At 40.4% G+C, this 19,399-nt stretch overlaps 1 pseudogene; it reads left to right on the plus strand.

The window, feature by feature from the left end:
- Positions 1 to 795: 795 nt before the first annotated feature.
- Positions 796 to 1,330, plus strand: LOC105746017 (large ribosomal subunit protein uL11-like; annotated as a pseudogene).
- Positions 1,331 to 19,399: the final 18,069 nt, after the last annotated feature.

Below are 19,399 nucleotides of genomic sequence, written 5' to 3' on the forward strand. Positions count from 1 at the left end.
AATTCTACATCTCTTCTGGGGCTTTGGTATATTCCTTTTCTTGGGCCATGTCTTCTTCTTAGTATGGCCTGTAACTTTTTGTTGATGTCTAGGCATCTCATTAGGATGTAGTTTACTCAGATGCTCAATTTCTTTTTCTTTTGTAGGGATTTAGTGGCAGGAGGCTGTGTGTTACTGCTCTGTGATTCTTGGCTCAACCTGGATTGTTAGGCTTGTTACCAGTAGTTGCTTAAAACTGGGCACTTGGCCCAGTCAATGGTTGTAGACTTGCTTTCTAGGGCCTTGGGGAGGGAGGCTATAGAAACCAGAAAAAGCCTCTCCTTATTTTTAATGTAATTTTCTTGCATGCACTTCCTTGGTCTGCCAGCAGATGGTGTTCTTTGGCAGCTCTCAATTCAGTTTCTGGTCAGAGTATATTTGTTGCAACACAGATCATTCAATATTGTGCTAGAGGTTCTAACAAGAGCAATTAGGCTAGATAAAGAAATAAAGCACACTCAAATAGAAAAGGAAGAAGTAAAAGTTTCAATATCCTTATATGTCCTGATGATATAATCCTATATCTACAAAAGCCTGAAAAATCTACAACAAAGTTACTAGAATTTATAGATGAGTTTAGTAGGGAAGTAGATGTGGCTCAAGCAGTTGGGTACCTGCCAACCTATGGGAGATCCTGGGTTCCATTCCTGGTGCCTCCTAAAGAAGATGAGCAAGCTTTTGGCTTGGAGGAGGCCAGGGTGCAACTTTCTTTGGTTGTCCCGCATCCGGGTTCGTCCAACACCAGCCATCTCCACCATGTCACCCAAGTTCAACCCCAACAAGATAAAAGTCATGTACCTGGTGGGGAAGTCAGTGTCATATCTGCCCTGGCCCCCAAGATCAGCCCCCTTGGTCTGTCTCCAAAAAAGACTGGTGATGACATTGCCAAGGCAACTGGTGACTGGAAAGTCTAAGGATTACAGTGAACCTGACCATCCAAAACAGACAGGCCCAGATCAAAGTGGTACCTTCTGCCTCTGCCCTGATCATCAAAGCCCTTAAGGGACCACCCAGAGATGGGAAGAAGCAGAAAAACATTAAGCGCAGTGAAAATATCACTTTTGATGAGATCGTCAGCATTGCCCAAAAGATGCGGCACCAATCTTTAGCCAGAGAACTCTCTGGAACCATTAAAGAGATTCTGGGGACTGCCCACTCTGTGAGCTGCAATGTGGATGGCCGCCACCCTCATGACATCATAGATGACATCAACAGTGGTGCAGTGGAATGCCCAGCCTGTTAAGAACTACAAAGGAAAATATTTCAATAAATGATCATGTGACAGTCAAAAAAAAAAAAGAAGATGAGCAACACAGTGAGCTGACACAACAGGCTGGTGTGGTGAACTGATGCAACAAAGAGACACAGTAAGGAAACACAATGAAAGACACAACAAACAGGGAGTGGAGGTAGCTCAAGTGATTGCGTGCCTCCTTCCCACATAGGAGGTCCTAGGTTCAGTTCCTGGTGCCTCCTAAAAAAAAAAAAAGAAGCAAGAAAGCAGATGTGGCTCAACTGATAGAGCGTCTTCCTATCATATAGGAGGTCCAGGGTTCAAACCCAGGGACTCCTGGCCCATGTGGTGAGCTGGCCCACACACAGTGCTGCCATGCACAAGGAGTACCATGCCATGCAGGGGGGTCCCCTGTGTAGGGGATCCCCATGCGCAAGGAGTGCACCCTCAAGGAGAGTTGCCCCACTTGGAAAAATTGCAGCCTGCCCAGGAGTGGCACCTCACACACACAGAGCTGAAGCAGCAAGATGACGCAACAAAAAGAGACACAGATTCCCAGTGCCGCCGAGAATGCAAGCGGACACTGAAGAACACTCAGCAAATGGACACAAGAGAGAAGAAATGGGGCGGGGGGAGGGGGGGAGAGAAATAAATAAAATAAATCTTAAAAAAAAAAAAAAGAACAGAGAACAGTCACCAAGTACAAAATAACAAATTGGGGGGGGGGGGGGGAGGAAAAATACGTAAATAAAATAAATCTTTAAAAAACATAGATGAGTTTAATAAAGAGGTGGTGTACAAGATTAATATGCAAAAATCAATAGTGGGGAAACAGGTGTGGCTCAACCAGTTTGTCACCTACCTACCACACAGGAGGTCCCAGGTTTGGGTCCCAATGCCTCCTAAAAACGGACGATAAGCAGATGCTGCTCCTGCCACAAGCTAGATTCTGTCCCTGCCACAATGAGCAGATGCCACAATCCAGCACACGCCACAGCCCACAAGGAATAGATGTGGTTAATGTCACTGGGCACTCGTCTTCCATGTGGAAGGCCCCAGGTTTGGTTCCTGGTGCCTCCTGGAGAAGGCAAGCAAATAATGAGCAGACAGACAAGAGAAACATCTGGGGGAGGGGGATAAATAAAGAAGAATAAAGTAAATAAATCTTTTTAAAAAATCCATAGTGATTACCGATGTGCAATCTGAGGAGGAAGTCAGAAAAAAATTCCATTTGTGACTAAAACAATCAAATATTTAGGAATAAACTTAACCAAGGACATAAAGAACCTGTGTTCCGAAAACTACAAAACAATGCTAAAAGAAACCGAATAAGACAAATAAATGGAAGTACATTCTGTGTTCATTGATTGAAAGACTAAATATCATTAAGATGTCAACTCTACCCAAACTTATTTCCAGATTCAACACAATCCCAATAAAAATCCCATCAGCCTTTTTTGCAGAAATCAAAAAGCCAATAATCTAATTTATTTGGAAGAGTAAGGAGCCCCGAATAGCCAAAAATTTTTAAAAAAGAAGAATGAAGTTGGAGACTCTCATTTCCTGACTTAAAACTACAGTGGTAAAGACAGCATGGTACCAGCTTAAAGACAGACATACTGGCCAATGGAACTGAATCAAGAACTCAGAAACACCCTCACAACTACAGTCAAGCACTTTTTGACAGGGCTGTTAAACCAACCCAGCTGGGCCAGAACAAATTATTGAATGAATGGTGCTGGGAGAACTGGACAGCCATCTCCAAAAGAAATAAAGAGAACCCCTATCCCACACCTTATACAGAAGTTAACTCAAAATGGACAACCATAAAACTCCTAGACAACCATAAAACTCCTAGAAGAAAATGTAGGAAAACATCTTCAAGATCTTGTGATAGGGAGTAGTTTCTAAAACCTTACACCCAAAGAATGAGAAAAAAAAAAGAAAAACTAGATGGATGTGACCTCCTCAAAATTAAACACTTTAGCACCTCAAAGGACTTTGTCAAAATGATGAAAAGGCAGCTGACTCAAAGGGAGAAAATACTTGGCAATCACATTTCCAATAAGGGTTTGATATCGGATATATATATATCATGGGATATATTAAGAGATCATACAACTGAACAATAAAAAACACAAACTACTCAATTAAAAAATGGGCAAAAGACTTGAAAAGATGGTTGTGCAAGGAAGAAATACAAATGGCAAAGAAATACATAGAAAAATACTCAACATCTCTAGTGATTAAGGAACTACAAATCAAAACTAAATTGAGATATCATTTCATGCCTATTAGACTGGCCACTCTTAACAAGTCAGAAAACTGTAAATATCGGAGAAAATGTGGAGAGATAGGAACACTTGTTCACTGTTGGTGGGGATGCAGAATGGTGCAGCCACTGTGGGGGACTGTTTGGCAGTTCCTAAGGAAGTTGAATATAGACTTGTCATGTGATCCAGAAATACCATTACTAGGTATACATCCAGAAGAACTAAGAGCAGTGACATGAATAGACATCTGCACACTGGTGTTCTTAGCAGCATTATTCATGATTGTCAAAAGTTGGAAACAACCCAGGTAATGAGTGGATAAACAAATTGTGGTATATACACATGATGGAATATTATGCAGTGTTAAGAAGAAATGAAGTTGTGAAGCATGTGACAACATGGATGAACCTGGAGGACATTATGTTGAGTGAAGCAAACCAGACACAAAAAGATGAATACTCTATGATCACATCATTATGAACTAAATGTATTATGTAAGCTTATGGAATTGTTAATCAGAATATAGGTCACCAGAAAACAGAATGAGGGTAAGGATGGAGAGCTGACGGTTAATCTGTGCAGAATTGCTTAAAAGATTGTTTGTAAATCTTTGGAAATGAATGGAAATGTTGCGAGCACGGCATGCTGTTTGCGACTAGCAGAGCTACTATATGTGTAGGACAGCGGTTAAAAGGAAAATCCTAAAGACAATTATATTACTAGAAGGAAGGCTAAAAATTTAACTTGGGACTGTATAACATAGTGAAACCTCATGGAAAACGTGAATATAGGTGATATGGCATATGTAAGACTTTTACAAAGTATAAATACAAATACTAGAGAGAAGGAAGCAGAATAGCAGTATGTATGGCAGGGGAAGCATAGAGATATTGAGAGGTGTTGCGTTTTGTTTAATTGGTTGGTTTGTGTCATTTAGTATTGTTGTTGTTGTTGCTAGATTAATGGAGATGCCCTAGGAATGATTGGAGTGATGAATGCACAACTATATGATTGTACAGAATGCCATTGACTGAACACTTTGGATGAATTTTTGCTTTATCATTATGTATCAATAAAATTGATTTGTTAAAAAAGACACTGATGAGCACAAAGAAGAATTTGAAAACCTGAATAGAAAAGTAGCATAGCTCATGCAAATGAAAGACATGATAGGTGAGACCAAAAAGCACATTAGAGGGAAGCGGATTTGGCCCAATGGATAGGGCATCTGCCTACCACATGGGAGATCTACGGTTCAAACCCCAAGGCCTCCTTGATCCATGTGGAGCTGGCCGACGCACAGTGCTGATGTGCGCAAGGAATGCCATGCCACACAGGGGTGCCCTGCATAGGGGAGCCCCACGCACAGGGAGTGTGCCCCATAAGGAGAGCCGCCCAGCGTGAAAGAAAGTGCAGCCTGCCCAAGAATGGCACTGCACACATGGAGAGCTGACACAACAAGGTGATGCAACAAAAAGAAACACAGATTCCCGGTGCCACTGATAAGGATAGAAGTGGTCACAGAAGAACACACAGCGAATGGACACAGAGAGCAGACAACTGGGAGGAGGGGAAGGGGAGAGAAATAAATAAAAAATAAATCTTTAAAAAAAAACACAGAGGCATATAAAAGTAGACTCAAAATGATGTAAGAAAGAATAAGTGATACAAAAGACAGAACAGCTGAAATTGAACAGAGAAAAGAATGGAAAAAATTGAACAGAGGCTTAGGGAGTTGAATGATAACATGAAAAGTCACAACATATGTGTCATGGGAGTTCTAGAAGGAGAAGAGAAGGAAAAAGGGCAGAAAGAGTATTTGAGGGAAAAATAGCTGAAAATTTCCCAAATCTCAGGAAAGAAATGAACTTACGTGTCCAAGAAGTGCACCATACCCCAGTCAGAATAAATTCCAATAGACCTACTCCAAGACACATATTACACAGAATGTCAAACATCAAAGATAAAGAGAAAATTCTGAAAGCAACAAGGACGGAGCAAACCATGACACACAAGGGACACCCAGTAAGACTTAGTGTGGATTGCTCATCAGAAACCATGGAGGCAAAAGAAGATTGGTATGCAAACAAGTAGAAAACAATTAGGATATTGAAAGGGAAAAACTGCCAGCTGAGAATCTTTATCCAGCAAAATTGTCCTTCAGATATGAAGGAGAGCGAAGCAGATATGGCTCAAGTGATTGGGCTCCTGTCTACCATATGGGAGGCCCTGGGTTTGATTCCCAGGGCCTCCTGGTGAAGGCAAGCTGGCCTGCACCTTGGAAAGCTGACGGCCCATGACAGAGAGCTGTCAGTCTGTGCGCATGGAGAGCCAGTGCAACAAGATGATGCAACAAAGGGAGACAAGCAGACACAGAAGAATGCACAGTGAATGGACACGGAGAGCAGACAGTGAGTGCAAGTGCCAAGGGGAATAAATAAATAGATAGATAAATAAATCTTTTAAAAAATATATGAAGGTGAGTTTAAAATATTCACAGACATAAACTAAGAGAGTTCATTAAAAAGAATCTGCCTTTGCAAGAAATATTAATGGATGCCTTACAGCCTGAAAGAAAAAGACAGGCTAGACAGGCCTGAAGGAGAGTATAGAAGACAAAAAAATAGAAGGGATAACCAAAAAGAGTAAAAAGGCAGATAAAAATAAGATATGACATATAAAAGTCAAAGAATAAAATGGTGGAAGTAAATAACATGTTTACAGTAATATAATTGAATGTGAATGTATTAAACTTCCCAAGCAAAAGAAATAGGCTGACAGAATGGATAAAAAACATGAGCTATCCATAAACTGCTTACAAGAGACTCATCTCAGAGCCAGGCATACAAACTGGCTGAAAGTGAAAGGTTGGGAAAAGATACTCCATGCAGACAGTAACCGAAAAAGAGCAGGGGTAGCTATACTAATATCAGACAAAACAGACTTTAAATGCAAAATAAGTTATGAGATACGGAAAGCCATTATATATTAATAAAAGGGACAATCCACCAGAAAGAAATAACAGTCAGATATCTATGCACTCAACCAGGATGCCCCAAAATGCATGAGGCAAACTCTGGCAAAACTGAAGGGAGAAATAGACATCTCTAAAATAATCGTTGGAGACTTCAAAACACCACTCACAGCATTAGATAGTAAAACTAGGCAGGAGTTCAACAAGGAAACAGAGAATTTGAACAAAAGGGTATATGAGTTAGACCTAACAGACATATACGGAATGTTGCACCCAAACTCAGCGGGTTATACATTCTTCTCAAGTGCTCAAGGATCTTTCCCCAGGATAGACCACATTTTAGGTCACAAGGCAAGTCTCAATAAATATAAGAAGATTGAAATTATACAAAGCACCTTTTCATATCATAATGGAATGAAACTGGAAATCAATAATAGATGAAGAAGGGGAAAATTCACAAACTTGTGGTAGCTAAACACTCTCCTAAACAATCAGTTGGTCAAAGAAGAAATTGTAAGTGAAATTAGTAAACATTCTGAGATGAATGGAAATGAGAACACAACCTATCAAAACTTACAGGGTGCAGAGAGGGCAGTACTGAGAGGGACATTTTTAGCCCTAAAATCCTATATTAAAAAAGAAAAAAAGAGCTAAAATAAAAAATCTAACTGAGGATAGTAGATGTTACATGGTGGTTGAGTGCCTGCTTCCCATGTACAAGGTCCTAGGTTTAAGCCCCAATACTGCCTAAAAATAAAAAGGAACCAACTCAAAATGGATCAAGGACCTAAAGGTTCTAAATATAAAAGCTAGAACCATAAAATCCCTAGAAGAAAATGTAGGGAAACATCTTAAAGGTCTTGTGGTAGGTGGTGGTTTCTTGGATCTTACATCCAAAGCACTCGTGACAAAAGGAAAAATAGATAAAGGGGACCTCCTTAAAATCAAATACCTCAAAATCAAGTACCTCCAAGGACTTTGTAAAAAGGGTAAAAAGGCAGCTGAATCAATGAGAAAAAAATATTTGGAAATCGCATATCTGATAAGGATTGAATATCCATGATATATAGGGAGATGCTAGAATTAAATAATAAAAAGACAAACAACCTGATTTAAAAATGGGGAAAAGAATCGAATAGACATTTGTCCAAAGAAGCAATACAGATGATGAAATTAGTATATGAAAAATGTTCAGCATCAGTTAGCTATTAGGGAAATGCAAATCAAAGCTACAATGAGATATCAGTTCACAACTATCATGATGGCCACTATTAAAAAGAGAACTGCAAGTGTTGGAGAGGATGTAGAGAGACAGAAACACTTATCCACTGCTGGTGGGAATGCAGAAGGGTACAGCCACTGTGGAAGACTGTTGGGCAGTTCCTAAAGAGGTTGAATATAGACTTGCCACCAGACTCTGCAATACCACTAGTGGGTATATACCCAGAAGAACTGAGAGCAGTGACAAGAACAGACATCTGTACATCAATGTTCACAGCAGCATTATTCATAATTGCCAAAGGATGGAAACAACCCAGGTGTCCATCAACAGATGAATGGATAAACTGTGGTGTATACACAAGATGGAATATTATGCAGCTGTAAGAAGAAATGAAGTTGTGAAACATATAACAACATGGATGAAACTGGAGGACATTATGTTGAGTGAAGCAAGCTAGACACAAAAAGAAAAATATTGTATGAGTGTGATACTATGAACTAAATATATTTTGTAAACTCATGGAGTTAATAACTAGAATATAGGTCTCCAGAAAATAGAGTGAGGTAAGAAAATAAAAAGCTGAGGTTTAACTTGTGCAGAACTGATAAAATGTTATGTGTTCATCTTTGGAAATGAAAAGTTGAAAGCACAACATGTTTATAACTAGCAGTACTATTATATGGGTATGATAGTGGTATAAAGGGAAAGTCTAAGGTCATGTATATTACTGAAAGGGAAGATTAAAAATGTAGCGTGGAACTGTATGGCATAGAAAACCTCATGCGAAATATGAATATGGGTAATATTGCATATAAAAGACTTTTTCTTTGAAGCTGAACAAATATTTGTTAATGTTACAAGATGTTACTATCAGGCAAAAACAAAAAACAAAAAACACACACAATATGCTAAGTGAAAGAAACCAGACACAAAACTACATATCATATGATTGCAATTATATAAAATATAAATATAAATCAATTTATAAAGATGGAATTAGATAAGTGGTTATATAGGACTGGGGAAGGATAGAGGGTTTGATAGGTGACTGCTAAAGGGTGTGGATTTCTTCTTTTTTGGAGTAATGAAATTGTTCTAAAATTTTTGTGACGATAAATGCACAACACTGTGATTATACTAAAAGCCATTGATTGTACACTTTGAATAGTTGTATGGTACGTGAATATATCTCAATAAAACTGCTTTTTAAAAATTCTTTGTCCTGAAAACAAAAAGAATGTGTGTAATTGTTTGTCACACTCTGCATAAAAATCCATAAATCTGTAGTGATATGAGGAGAGAGAGAGGAAGAGTGAGAGAGATTACAAGATTACTCTATTTTTGCAACTACCAAAATAACAATTGATTCAGGCAAAGTTCATTTATTGCTGCCAAAACAAATAGGTGAAAGTTCTGGGGAACAGGATATTCACACAGAGGGGAAGTATCCCTCCACAGATTACCTATTAATTAAAACGAGTCAAAAGTCTCTTTCCAGATGGAGTGCCTCACTTCTGAGTCAATCTGACATTTTGCACCACTCAATGTGAGATGAGATGAAGTATACATACTATCACCTATGAAGTGTTCCTGCTAAAAACGGTGAACTTGAATCTAATCAAACCTTTTGGCCTAATTTGCAGTTAACAGAAAATACCAGGGTCAAAAAAACAAGTATATAACACAAGGAGGAAACCATCAGACAACTCTGGAATAAAGTACATTCTACAAAGACAGAGTCCTGGGCTCTTCAAAAAGTCAACGTCTTTAAGAAACAGTGGAAGGTAAAAGACCACATATTATATGACTCAATTTACAGGAATGTCCAGAAAAGGCAAATCTATAGAGATGGAAAGCAAATGAGCAGATGCCAGGGGCTGGGAACTGAAGTGGAGACTCTGCAAAAGGACACAGGGATGCAATTGTTCTAAAACTGCATTATGGTGATGGTTGCACAACTCTGAATTCACCAACGATTTTTGAATGGTACTCCTAAAAAGGGTGAATTTCACAGTTTACAAAATATATCTCAACAAAGTTGTTTCCTAAAAATTCTAAAACAGAAGTTATGTAATGTTAAAAAAAAAAAAAAAAAAACAGAAAAAAAAGTGAAAGTCCGGTTCTAGATTAAAAGAGCCTCAACAGCCTTCCAGAAAGAGGGCAGACTAGAAGACATGAGACTCTCTGCTCTCCCAGAAAAATAGCTGGAAGACAGGCAGAAACAGCCTGAAAAAATATCTTCTAGGGTTTAGGGCACCAGGGGAAGCCTGGACACCACCCAGAAGAGAGAGTGCCAAAGGAAAAGGACTGTGACGCAAAAACTGTGAGTTAAAAGTGGCAACTACTTTTTAAAAAAATGCGGAGAGCTGGTGCAGCAAGATGACGGTTGGGGTCCGAGCAAGGCCCCTCAGTCAGGGTGGGGGAGTCAGGGACGTTAGCAAAGAAGGCAGGTGGAGCCGCGGGGAGTGTATGCATACTGAGTTTATTCCTTGCTCTTTTCCACCTTCCTCTGCTCTCTCACCTCCTGTTCCTCTAAGCTTCCTTTGTTCTCTCCTCCTCTGTTTACATGGGAGCTGCTTTTATGTTACTATCAGAATATATACTTGGCTTGTACAGCGGCATACCTATCACGTTACATATACTGATTAGCCGGTGCATGGGTCATTCAGATCAATTTCATCCCCCGGAAGCTGAGTGCAGATATGCTGTGTCACTCCATCCCAGATACAGCAAAGAAGTATCCAGGATGCTTAGGCGTTTAACTATTGGGCTCTAGCTCCCCTACAATGACGCAGAGGAGAGACAGCGAGAGACGTAGGGAGATGGGGTGGCTCTAGTAATTGAGCTCCTCTCTCCCACACTGGTCCTCTCTCCCACACTGGAGGTCCCAGGATCAGTTCCTGGTACCTCCTAAAGAGAAAAACGAGAAGAAAAAAGACAAGCAGACACGAAAATGAATGGACAGAGAGCAGACAGTGGGTGCAAACAACAAGGGGGTCGAGGCAAAGCAGCAACTGCGCCTGCCGGCACCCTCCTCTCCACACTAAAGACACTTGAATTCCCAGGCCTCTGGGCCAGTGACAACAAAGGGGGCCCCAGGATCCACCACCCCAGGAAAGGGGAGAGAGGGATGCAGCCTAAGGCTGACTCAGCTTTTGACCTACGCATTTAGTCTGCTGTGTCCCAGGAGCCCTTCCAGGCCAGGTGGGGCCGTGCCATTGTTTGTCCTGGGAGCCTGCAAGGGACTAAAGGGATCCAACCCTCCCAATCTCCCTCTACTGACGGGGGCTGACTGCTGAGGACACAGAGGGGAGTGGAAGTATTTTCTACCTGGGAAAAGGGAGGGGTCTGCCAGCAAAGGTCAAACTGCCTCTGAGAAAGTCTGAATGAGGCTGTTAGCCTCCTGCCAACCTCCTCCACCACATCTGGTCCATGTTGCAGGAAACACACTCCAACCAGGTATTGAACTGAGACCTGCCAAAGAGCACCATCTGCTGGCTGACCAAGGAAGTCCATGTGAGGGCATTAAAAGTAAATAAGACTGCAGTGGACTTGGCCCAGTGGTTAGAGCATCCGTCTGCCACATGGGAGGTCCGCAGTTCAAACCCCGGGCCTCCTTGACCAGTGTGGAGCTGGCCCATGCACAGTGCTGATGCGTGCAGGGAGTGCCATGCCACGCAGGGGTGCCCCCCCCGGGTAGCAGAGCCCCACATGCAAGGAGTGCACCCCGTAAGGAGAGCCGTCCAGCACAAAAGAAAGTGCAACCTGCCCAGGAATGGCGCCGCACACACGGAGAACTGACACAACAAAAGGAAACACAGATTCCCATGCCGCTGACAACAACAGAAGTGGACAAAGAAGACGTAGCAAATAGACACAGAGAACAGACAACTGGGCTGGGGGGGAGGGGAGAGAAATTTAAAAATAAATAAAACTTAAAAAAAAAAAAGTAAATAAGAGAGGCTTTTTCCTGCCTTGATAGCTTCCATCCCCAAGGCCCTAGGAAGCAGGTCAACAACCCATTACTGGGTGCAGAGCCAGTTTTGAGCAACTAAAAGGGGAAACCCTAAAGATCCAAGTTGAATCAAGAATCAAAGAACAGCAGTAACACACAGCCTCCTGCCTCTAAATCCTACAAAAGAGAGAGAAATTGAGCACCTGAGTAAACTCACCACCCTAAACAGATGCCTAGACATCAGGACAAAATTGCAAGTCACACTAAAAAAATGGAGGACATGGCCCAAGGAAAGGAAATATCAAAGTCCCAGAAGAGACACAGGATTTGAGACAACTAATTAATGAGATGCACACAAATTTCCAAAATCAAATTAATGAGTTGAAAGACAATATGACTAAAGAGATAAACTACATCAAGTAGATACTGCACTAACACAGGGAAGAATTTGAAAACCTGAATAGAAAAGTAATAGAGTTCATGGGACTGAAAGACACAATATGTGAGATCAAAAACACATTAGAGGGAAACGGACTTGGCCCAGTGGTTAGGGTGTCCATCTACCACATGGGAGGTCCACGGTTCAAACCCCGGGCCTCCTTGACCCGTGTGGAGCTGGCCCACGCGCAGTTCTGATGTGCGCAAGGAGTGCCCTGCCATGCAGGGGTGTCCCCCATGTAGGGGAGCCCCACGCGCAAGGAGCCCCACACGCACCCGTAAGGAGAGCCGCCCAGCGCGAAAGAAAGTGCAGCCTGCCCAGGAATGGCGCCGCCCACACTTCCCGTGCTGCTGACGACAACAGAAGCGGACAAAGAAACAAGACGCAGCAAATAGACACAGGGAACAGACAACCAGAGGAGGGGGGGAAATTAAATAAATAAATAAATCTTAAAAAAAAAAAACACATTAGAGGGAAGTGGATGTGGCTCAACTGATAGAGTGTCTGCCCACCATATAGGAGGTTCAGGGTTCGATACCCAGGGCCTCCTGACCCATGTGGTAAGCTGGCCCACACGCAGCACTGCCATGCACAAGGAGTGCCATGCCACACAGGGGCACCCCATACAGAGGGATGCCTCACGTAAAAGGAGTGCGCCCCGCAAGGAGAGCCCCTCCATGTGAAAAAAGTGCAGCCCACCCAGGAGAGGCTCCGCACACATGAAGAGCTCACGCAGCAAGATGACACAACCAAAAAGAGACGCAGTTTCCCAGTGTTGCCTGATAATGCAAGTGGATGCAGAAGAACACACAGTGAGTGGACACAGCAAGCAGACAACAGGGGAAAAGGGAGAGAAATAAATAAAATATAAAATAAAATAAAAAAAACACATTAGAGGCAATAACAGCAGAACTTAAATGATAGAAAAAGAATAAGTGATACAAAAGACAGAACAAATGAAATTGAAGAGAGAAAAGAATGGAAAAAACTGAACAGAGGTTCAGAGAGTTGAATGACAACATGGAACACAACAATATACATGTCAAGGGATTTCCTGAAGGAGAAGAGAAGGGAAAAGGGGCAGAAAGAGTATTTGAGAAAAAAATAGCTGAAAATTTCCCAAATCTCACAAAAGAAAGGAGCTTACATGCCTAAGAAGCTCATCGTAACCCAATCAGAATAAATCCCAGTAGACCTTCTCCATGACACATACTATTCAGAACGTCAAACATCAAAGATAAAGAGAAAATTCTAAGAACAGCAAGGGAGAAGTAAACTATCACATACAAGGGATGCCCAGGTAAGACTTTATGCAGATTTTTCTTCAGAAATCATGGAGGCAAGAAAACAGTGGTATGATACAATTAGAATACTAAAGGAGAAAAACTGCCAGCCAAGACTTCTTTAGCCAGCAAAATTGACCTTCAAATATGAAGGTGAGCTTTAAATATTCACAAACAAACAGAAACTAAGAGAGTTCATTAAAAAGAATCTGTCTTTGGAGGAAATATTAATGGGAGTTTTACAGCCTGAAGGAAAAGATTGGACAGACAGTCTTGGAGGGGAGTGTAGAAGACAAGAATAACAGAAAGGATATCCAAAAGACTAAAAAGACAGACAAAAATAAGATAGGACATATAAAAACCAAAGAATAAAATGGTGGAAGTAAATAATGTGTTTATATTAATATCATTGAATGAAAATAGATTAAACTCCCAATCAAATGAGATAGACTGACAGAAAAGATAAAAGAACATGAGGCATCCATATGCTGCTTACAGGAGGCTCACCTTAGACCCAGGAGACAAACCAGCTGAAAGTGAAAGCCTAGGAAAACACACTCCATGCAAACAGTAAACAAAAAAGAACAGGGCTAGCTATATTAATATTGGACGAAATAGACTGTAAATGTAAAAATTGTATGAGATACAGAAGGCCATTATATATTAACAAAAGGAAAAAAATAATAAAAGGAACAATCCACCAGGAAAAAATAACAAATAATAGTCATAAATATCTATGCACCTACCAGAGTGCACCAAAATACATGAGGCAAACTCTGACAAAACTGAAAGGAGAAATAGACATTTCTAAAATAATCATTGGAGACTTCAGCACACCACTCACATCATTAGATAGAACAACTAGACCGAAGATCAACACAGAACCAGAGAATTTGAACAACAGGGTAAACAAGTTAGACCTAACAGACATTACACCTACAGAATGTTATACCCAAACTCAGCGGGTTGTACATTCTTCTCAAGTGCCCATGGATATTTCTCCAGGATAGGCCACAATGCAGCTCTCAATAAATATAAAAAGTCTGAAATTATACAAAGCACCTTCTCAGATCATAATGGAATAAAACTAGAAATCAATAACAGACAGGAAAGGAAAGGGATGTGGTTCAAGCACTTGAGTGCCTGCCTACCACATGGGAGGTCCTGAGTTTGGATCCCTGTGCCTCCTAAAGAAGATGAATGAGCTGACATGATGGGCTGGCATGGCAAGCTGACACATTAAGATGACACAATGAGATGACACAATGAGGAAATACAATGAGGGACACAACTAGCAGGGACCGGATGTGGCTCAAGTGATAGGGCTTCTGCCTACCATATAGGAGGACCCAGGTTCAATCCCTGGGACCTCCCGGGAGAAAAGAAGACGAGGAAGTGTGCCCGCGTGGTGAGCCAGTTCCAATGTGATAAGCCAGTGCCTGTGCAAGTGAGTCACACAGCAAGATGATGATGATGCAACAAAAGAGAGATGAAGGGGAGAATCAAGGTAAAGCACAGCAGAGACCAGGAACTGAAGTGGTGTAATTGACAGGGAAACTCTCTCCACATCAGAGGTCCCCAGAATTGAAACCCAGTGAATCTTAGAGGAGAAAAAATGGAAAAAAAAATGAGGAGAAGACAAAAAGAGAAATAGATACAGAAGATCACACAGCAAGTGAAAACAGACAGCAAAAAAATAGCAGGGTGGGGGAGGGGGAGGGGATAAATAAATCTTTTTTTTAAAAAAAAGAAGAAAGAGTTAAAATTGAAGATCTAACTGCATACCTGGAGGAACTAGAACAACAACAGCAAACTAACCCAAAACCAAGCCAAAGGAAGAAAATAGTAAAGATCAAAGTAGAAATCAACAAAAGAACAGCAAACACAGCACAAAGCAGGCAGAAGGAAAGAAATATTAAAGATTAGAGCAACAATAAGTGAAATTGAGAAAGAAAAAAAATAGAAAAAATCGACAAAGCCAAAAGCTGTTTTTTTGTGAAGATAATAAAATTGACAAACCAAAAAAAAATAATAAAATTTAAAAATTGACAACCCCTTAGCTAAACTAACAAAGAAAAAAGAGAGAAGATGTAAATAAATACATTCAGAAATGAAAGGAGGGATTTTTGACTGACCCCACAGAAATAAAAAGGATCGTAAGAGGATTTTATGAGAAACTGTATGCCAACAAACTAGACAACCTAGAAGAAATGGACAAAATCTTAGAAATGAGTAAACCACCTACAGTGACACTATATGAAATATAAGAACTTAACAAACCAATTACATTTAAAGAGATTGAATCTGTCATCAAAAATCTCCCAACAAAGTCAAAATAAGAAATGGGGGGGGGGGCAGGCGGCTGTGGCTCAATCAGTTGGCTCCCGTCTGCCATATGGGAGGCCCTGGGTTAGCGTCCCAGGGCCTCCTTGTGAAGGCAAGCTGGCACATGTGCTGCAGAGAGCTGGCACAGCAAGATGATGCAACAAAGGGTGAGGCGACAAACAGATACAAGAAAAACATGCAGCGAAAGGACACAGAGAAGAGACTGCAAAGAAAGGAACAAAGGAAGCCACAAGGGGGGAAACAAACAAACAAACAAACAAATAAATAAATCTATCTTTTAAAAAAAAACTAAAAAGAAAGAAAAATCTCCCAATAAAATCAAGTCCAGGACCAGATGACTTCACAGGTGAATTCTACCAGGCATTTCCAAAAGCAGTAACACCAATCCTGTTTAAACACTTCCAAAAATTAAAGAGGAGGGAAAATGAGCCAAAGCACATTTTATGAAGCCAACATCACCCTAATACCAAAGCTAGATAAAGACACTACAAGAAAAGAAAGTTACAGATCAATCTCTTTAATGAATGTTGATGAAAATATTATAAACAAACTACTTACAAGTCAAATCCAACAGCGTAACAAAAGACTTATATACCACGACCAAGTGTGTTTATAACTGCTTTGCAAGGCCTGTTAAACAAAGAAAATCAGTCAACGTAATATACCACATTAACAAATAAAACTAAAAATAACCACATGATTATCTCAATTGATGCAGAAAAGGCATTCAACAAAATCCAGCATTCTTTCTTGATAAAAACACTTCAAAAGATAAGAATAGAAGGAAAATTCTTCAATATGATAGAAGGCATATATGAAAACCTACAGCCAACATCGTACTCAATCAGGAAAGGTTGAAAGCTTGTCCTCTAAGATCTGGAACAAGACAAGGATGCCCACTGACACCATTGTTATTCAACATTGTACTAGAAGTTCTAGTTAGAACAATTAGATGAGAGAAAAAAAATTAAAGGCATCCAACTGGAAAAGAGAAAGTAAAATTTTCACTATTTATGCATGACATGATCCTATATTTAGAAAATTCTGAAATGTTGCCAACAAAGGTACTTGAGCTAATAAATGAATTCAGCAAAGTGGCAGGATACAAGATCAATATGCCAAAAACAGTAACGTCTTTGTACACTAGCATTGAACAATCTGAGGAGGAAATCAGGGAAAATATTCCATATAAAATAGCAACGAAAAGACTCAGATACCTAGGAATCAATTTAACCAAAGAAGTACAGGACCTATATGCAGAAAATTATAAAACAATGCAAAAAGAAATCAAAGAAGACCTAAACAAATGGAAAGACATTCAGTGTTCATGGATTGGAAGACTAAGTATCGTGAAGATATCAATCCTACCCAAAGTGATTTATAGATTCAATGCAATACCAATCAAAATTCCAATGGCCTGCTTTACAGAAATAGAAAAGGCAATTACCAAACTCATTTGGAAGGGAAAGTGTACCTGAATAGCCAAAAGCGTTCTAAAAAAGAAGAGCCACATGGGAGGAATTTCACTACCTGATCTTGGAACATATTACAAAGCTACAGTGGTCAAACAGCATGGTGCTGGCATAAAAATCAATACATCAATCAGTGGAACTGAAATGAGAACACAGACATAAACCCTCACCCCTGTAGTCAACTGGTTTTTGACAAATCTACCAAGTCCATGTTAACAGGACAAAACAGTCTCTTAAAAAAAATGGTGCAGGAAGAACTGGATATCTATAACCAAAAGAAAGAAAGAGGACCCCTATCTCACTCCCTATAAAGAATCAACTCAAAAGGGATCAAAGACCTAAATATAAAATCCAGGACCATAAAACTACTAGAAAAAAAAATGTAGGGAAATATCTTAAAGATCTTGTGGTAGGTGATGGTTCCTTGGACCTTACACCCAAAGCACACGCAATAAAAGAAAAAAGAGATAAATGAAACCTCCTCAGAATTAAACACTTTTGCACCTTATAGGACTTTGCCAAGGAGTGAAAAAGCAACAGACTCCATGGGAGAAAATATTTGAAAATCACATGTCTGATAAGGGTTTAATATCCAGGATTTAGAAAGAGATGTTACAACTCAACAATAAAGACATGGGAAGCGGACTTGGCCCAATGGATAGGGCATTCACCTACCACATGGGAGGTCCATGGTTCAAACCCCAGGCCTCCTTGACCTGTGTGGAGCTGGCCCATGTGCAGTGCTGATGCGCGCAAGGAGTGCCCTGCCACGCAGGGGTGTCTCCCGTGTAGGGGAGCCCAACGCGCAAGGAGTGTGCCCCATAAGGAGAGCCACCCAGTGCAAAGGCAAGTAGCCCAAGAATGGCGCCACACACATAGAGAGCTGACACAGCAAGATGACACAACAAAAAGAAATACAGATTCCCGGTGCCATTGATAAGGATAGAAGCAGTCACAGAAGAACACACAGTGAACGGACACAGAGAGCAGACAATTTGGGGGAAGGGGGAAGGGGAAAGAAATAAATAAAAAATAAATCTTTTTTTTTAAGATATCCCATGTTCATGGATAAGAAGAGTTAATATTATTGTCAATACTACCCAAAGCAAAAATGGAAAAAGCAACCTTCAAATTCATATGGACTCAGGAGGCCCTGAATAGCCAAATCAATATTGCAAAGGAAGAACAAAGGTGAAGGTCCCAGACTAGCCAATTTCAAAATTTAGTACAAAGCCACAGTAGTAAAAACAGTGTAGTACTGGGATAAAGATAGACATGTAGATCAATGGAATAGAATTGAGAGTTCAGAAATAAACCTTCACATTTATAGCCAATTTTTTTTTTTTTAGCCAAATGATTTCTGATAAGGATGCCAAGTACATTAATTGGGGGGAAACAGTCTTTTCAACAAACAGTGCTGGGCAAACTGGATACCCACGTGCAAAAGAATGAAGTTGGACCCCTACCTCATACCACATACAAATATGAAAGCAGAGAAATAAGCACCCTTATACATTGCTGATGGCATGAAAAATTTTGCAGTCACTGTGAAAATCAGTTTGGCAGTTACTCAGAAAATTGAAAATAGAATTACTGTATGACCCAGCAATCCCTTTTCTTGGTATATGCCCAAGAGAACTGAAAGCAGGGACTCAGATATTTGTACACCAATGTTCATAGTGACTTATTCACAGTAGCCAAAGGTGAAAGCAACCTAAGTGTCCATTTACAGTGAATGAAAAAATAAAATGTGGTATATACACATGATGGAATATTATTCAGCTGTAAAAATGAAAGATGTACTGATGCATGCCACTATGTGGATTGATGCTGAAGACCTCATGTTGAATGAGATGTCAGACACAAAAGAACATATACTGTAGGGTCTTACTTACATGAAATAAATAGAGCATGCAAATTCATAGTCAGAAATTAAAATACAGGTTACCAAAAGGGCAGGGTTAGGGGTGGAGAATGGAAAGTTCATGCTTAATGATTAGTTTCTTTTTGGGGTAATAGAAAAGTTTGGGTCATAGATGGTGGTAATGGAAGCACAACATTGTGAATGTTATTACCACTGAAGTGTATACCTGGGCACACAAAGGGGCCTTCTGAAGTACTAATAGGAGGTACACAGGTGTTCTTTTTCTGTATTTTAAATT

This window comes from Dasypus novemcinctus, chromosome 5 (assembly GCF_030445035.2).
Source record: "Dasypus novemcinctus isolate mDasNov1 chromosome 5, mDasNov1.1.hap2, whole genome shotgun sequence".
NCBI classification, from domain to species: domain Eukaryota; kingdom Metazoa; phylum Chordata; class Mammalia; order Cingulata; family Dasypodidae; genus Dasypus; species Dasypus novemcinctus.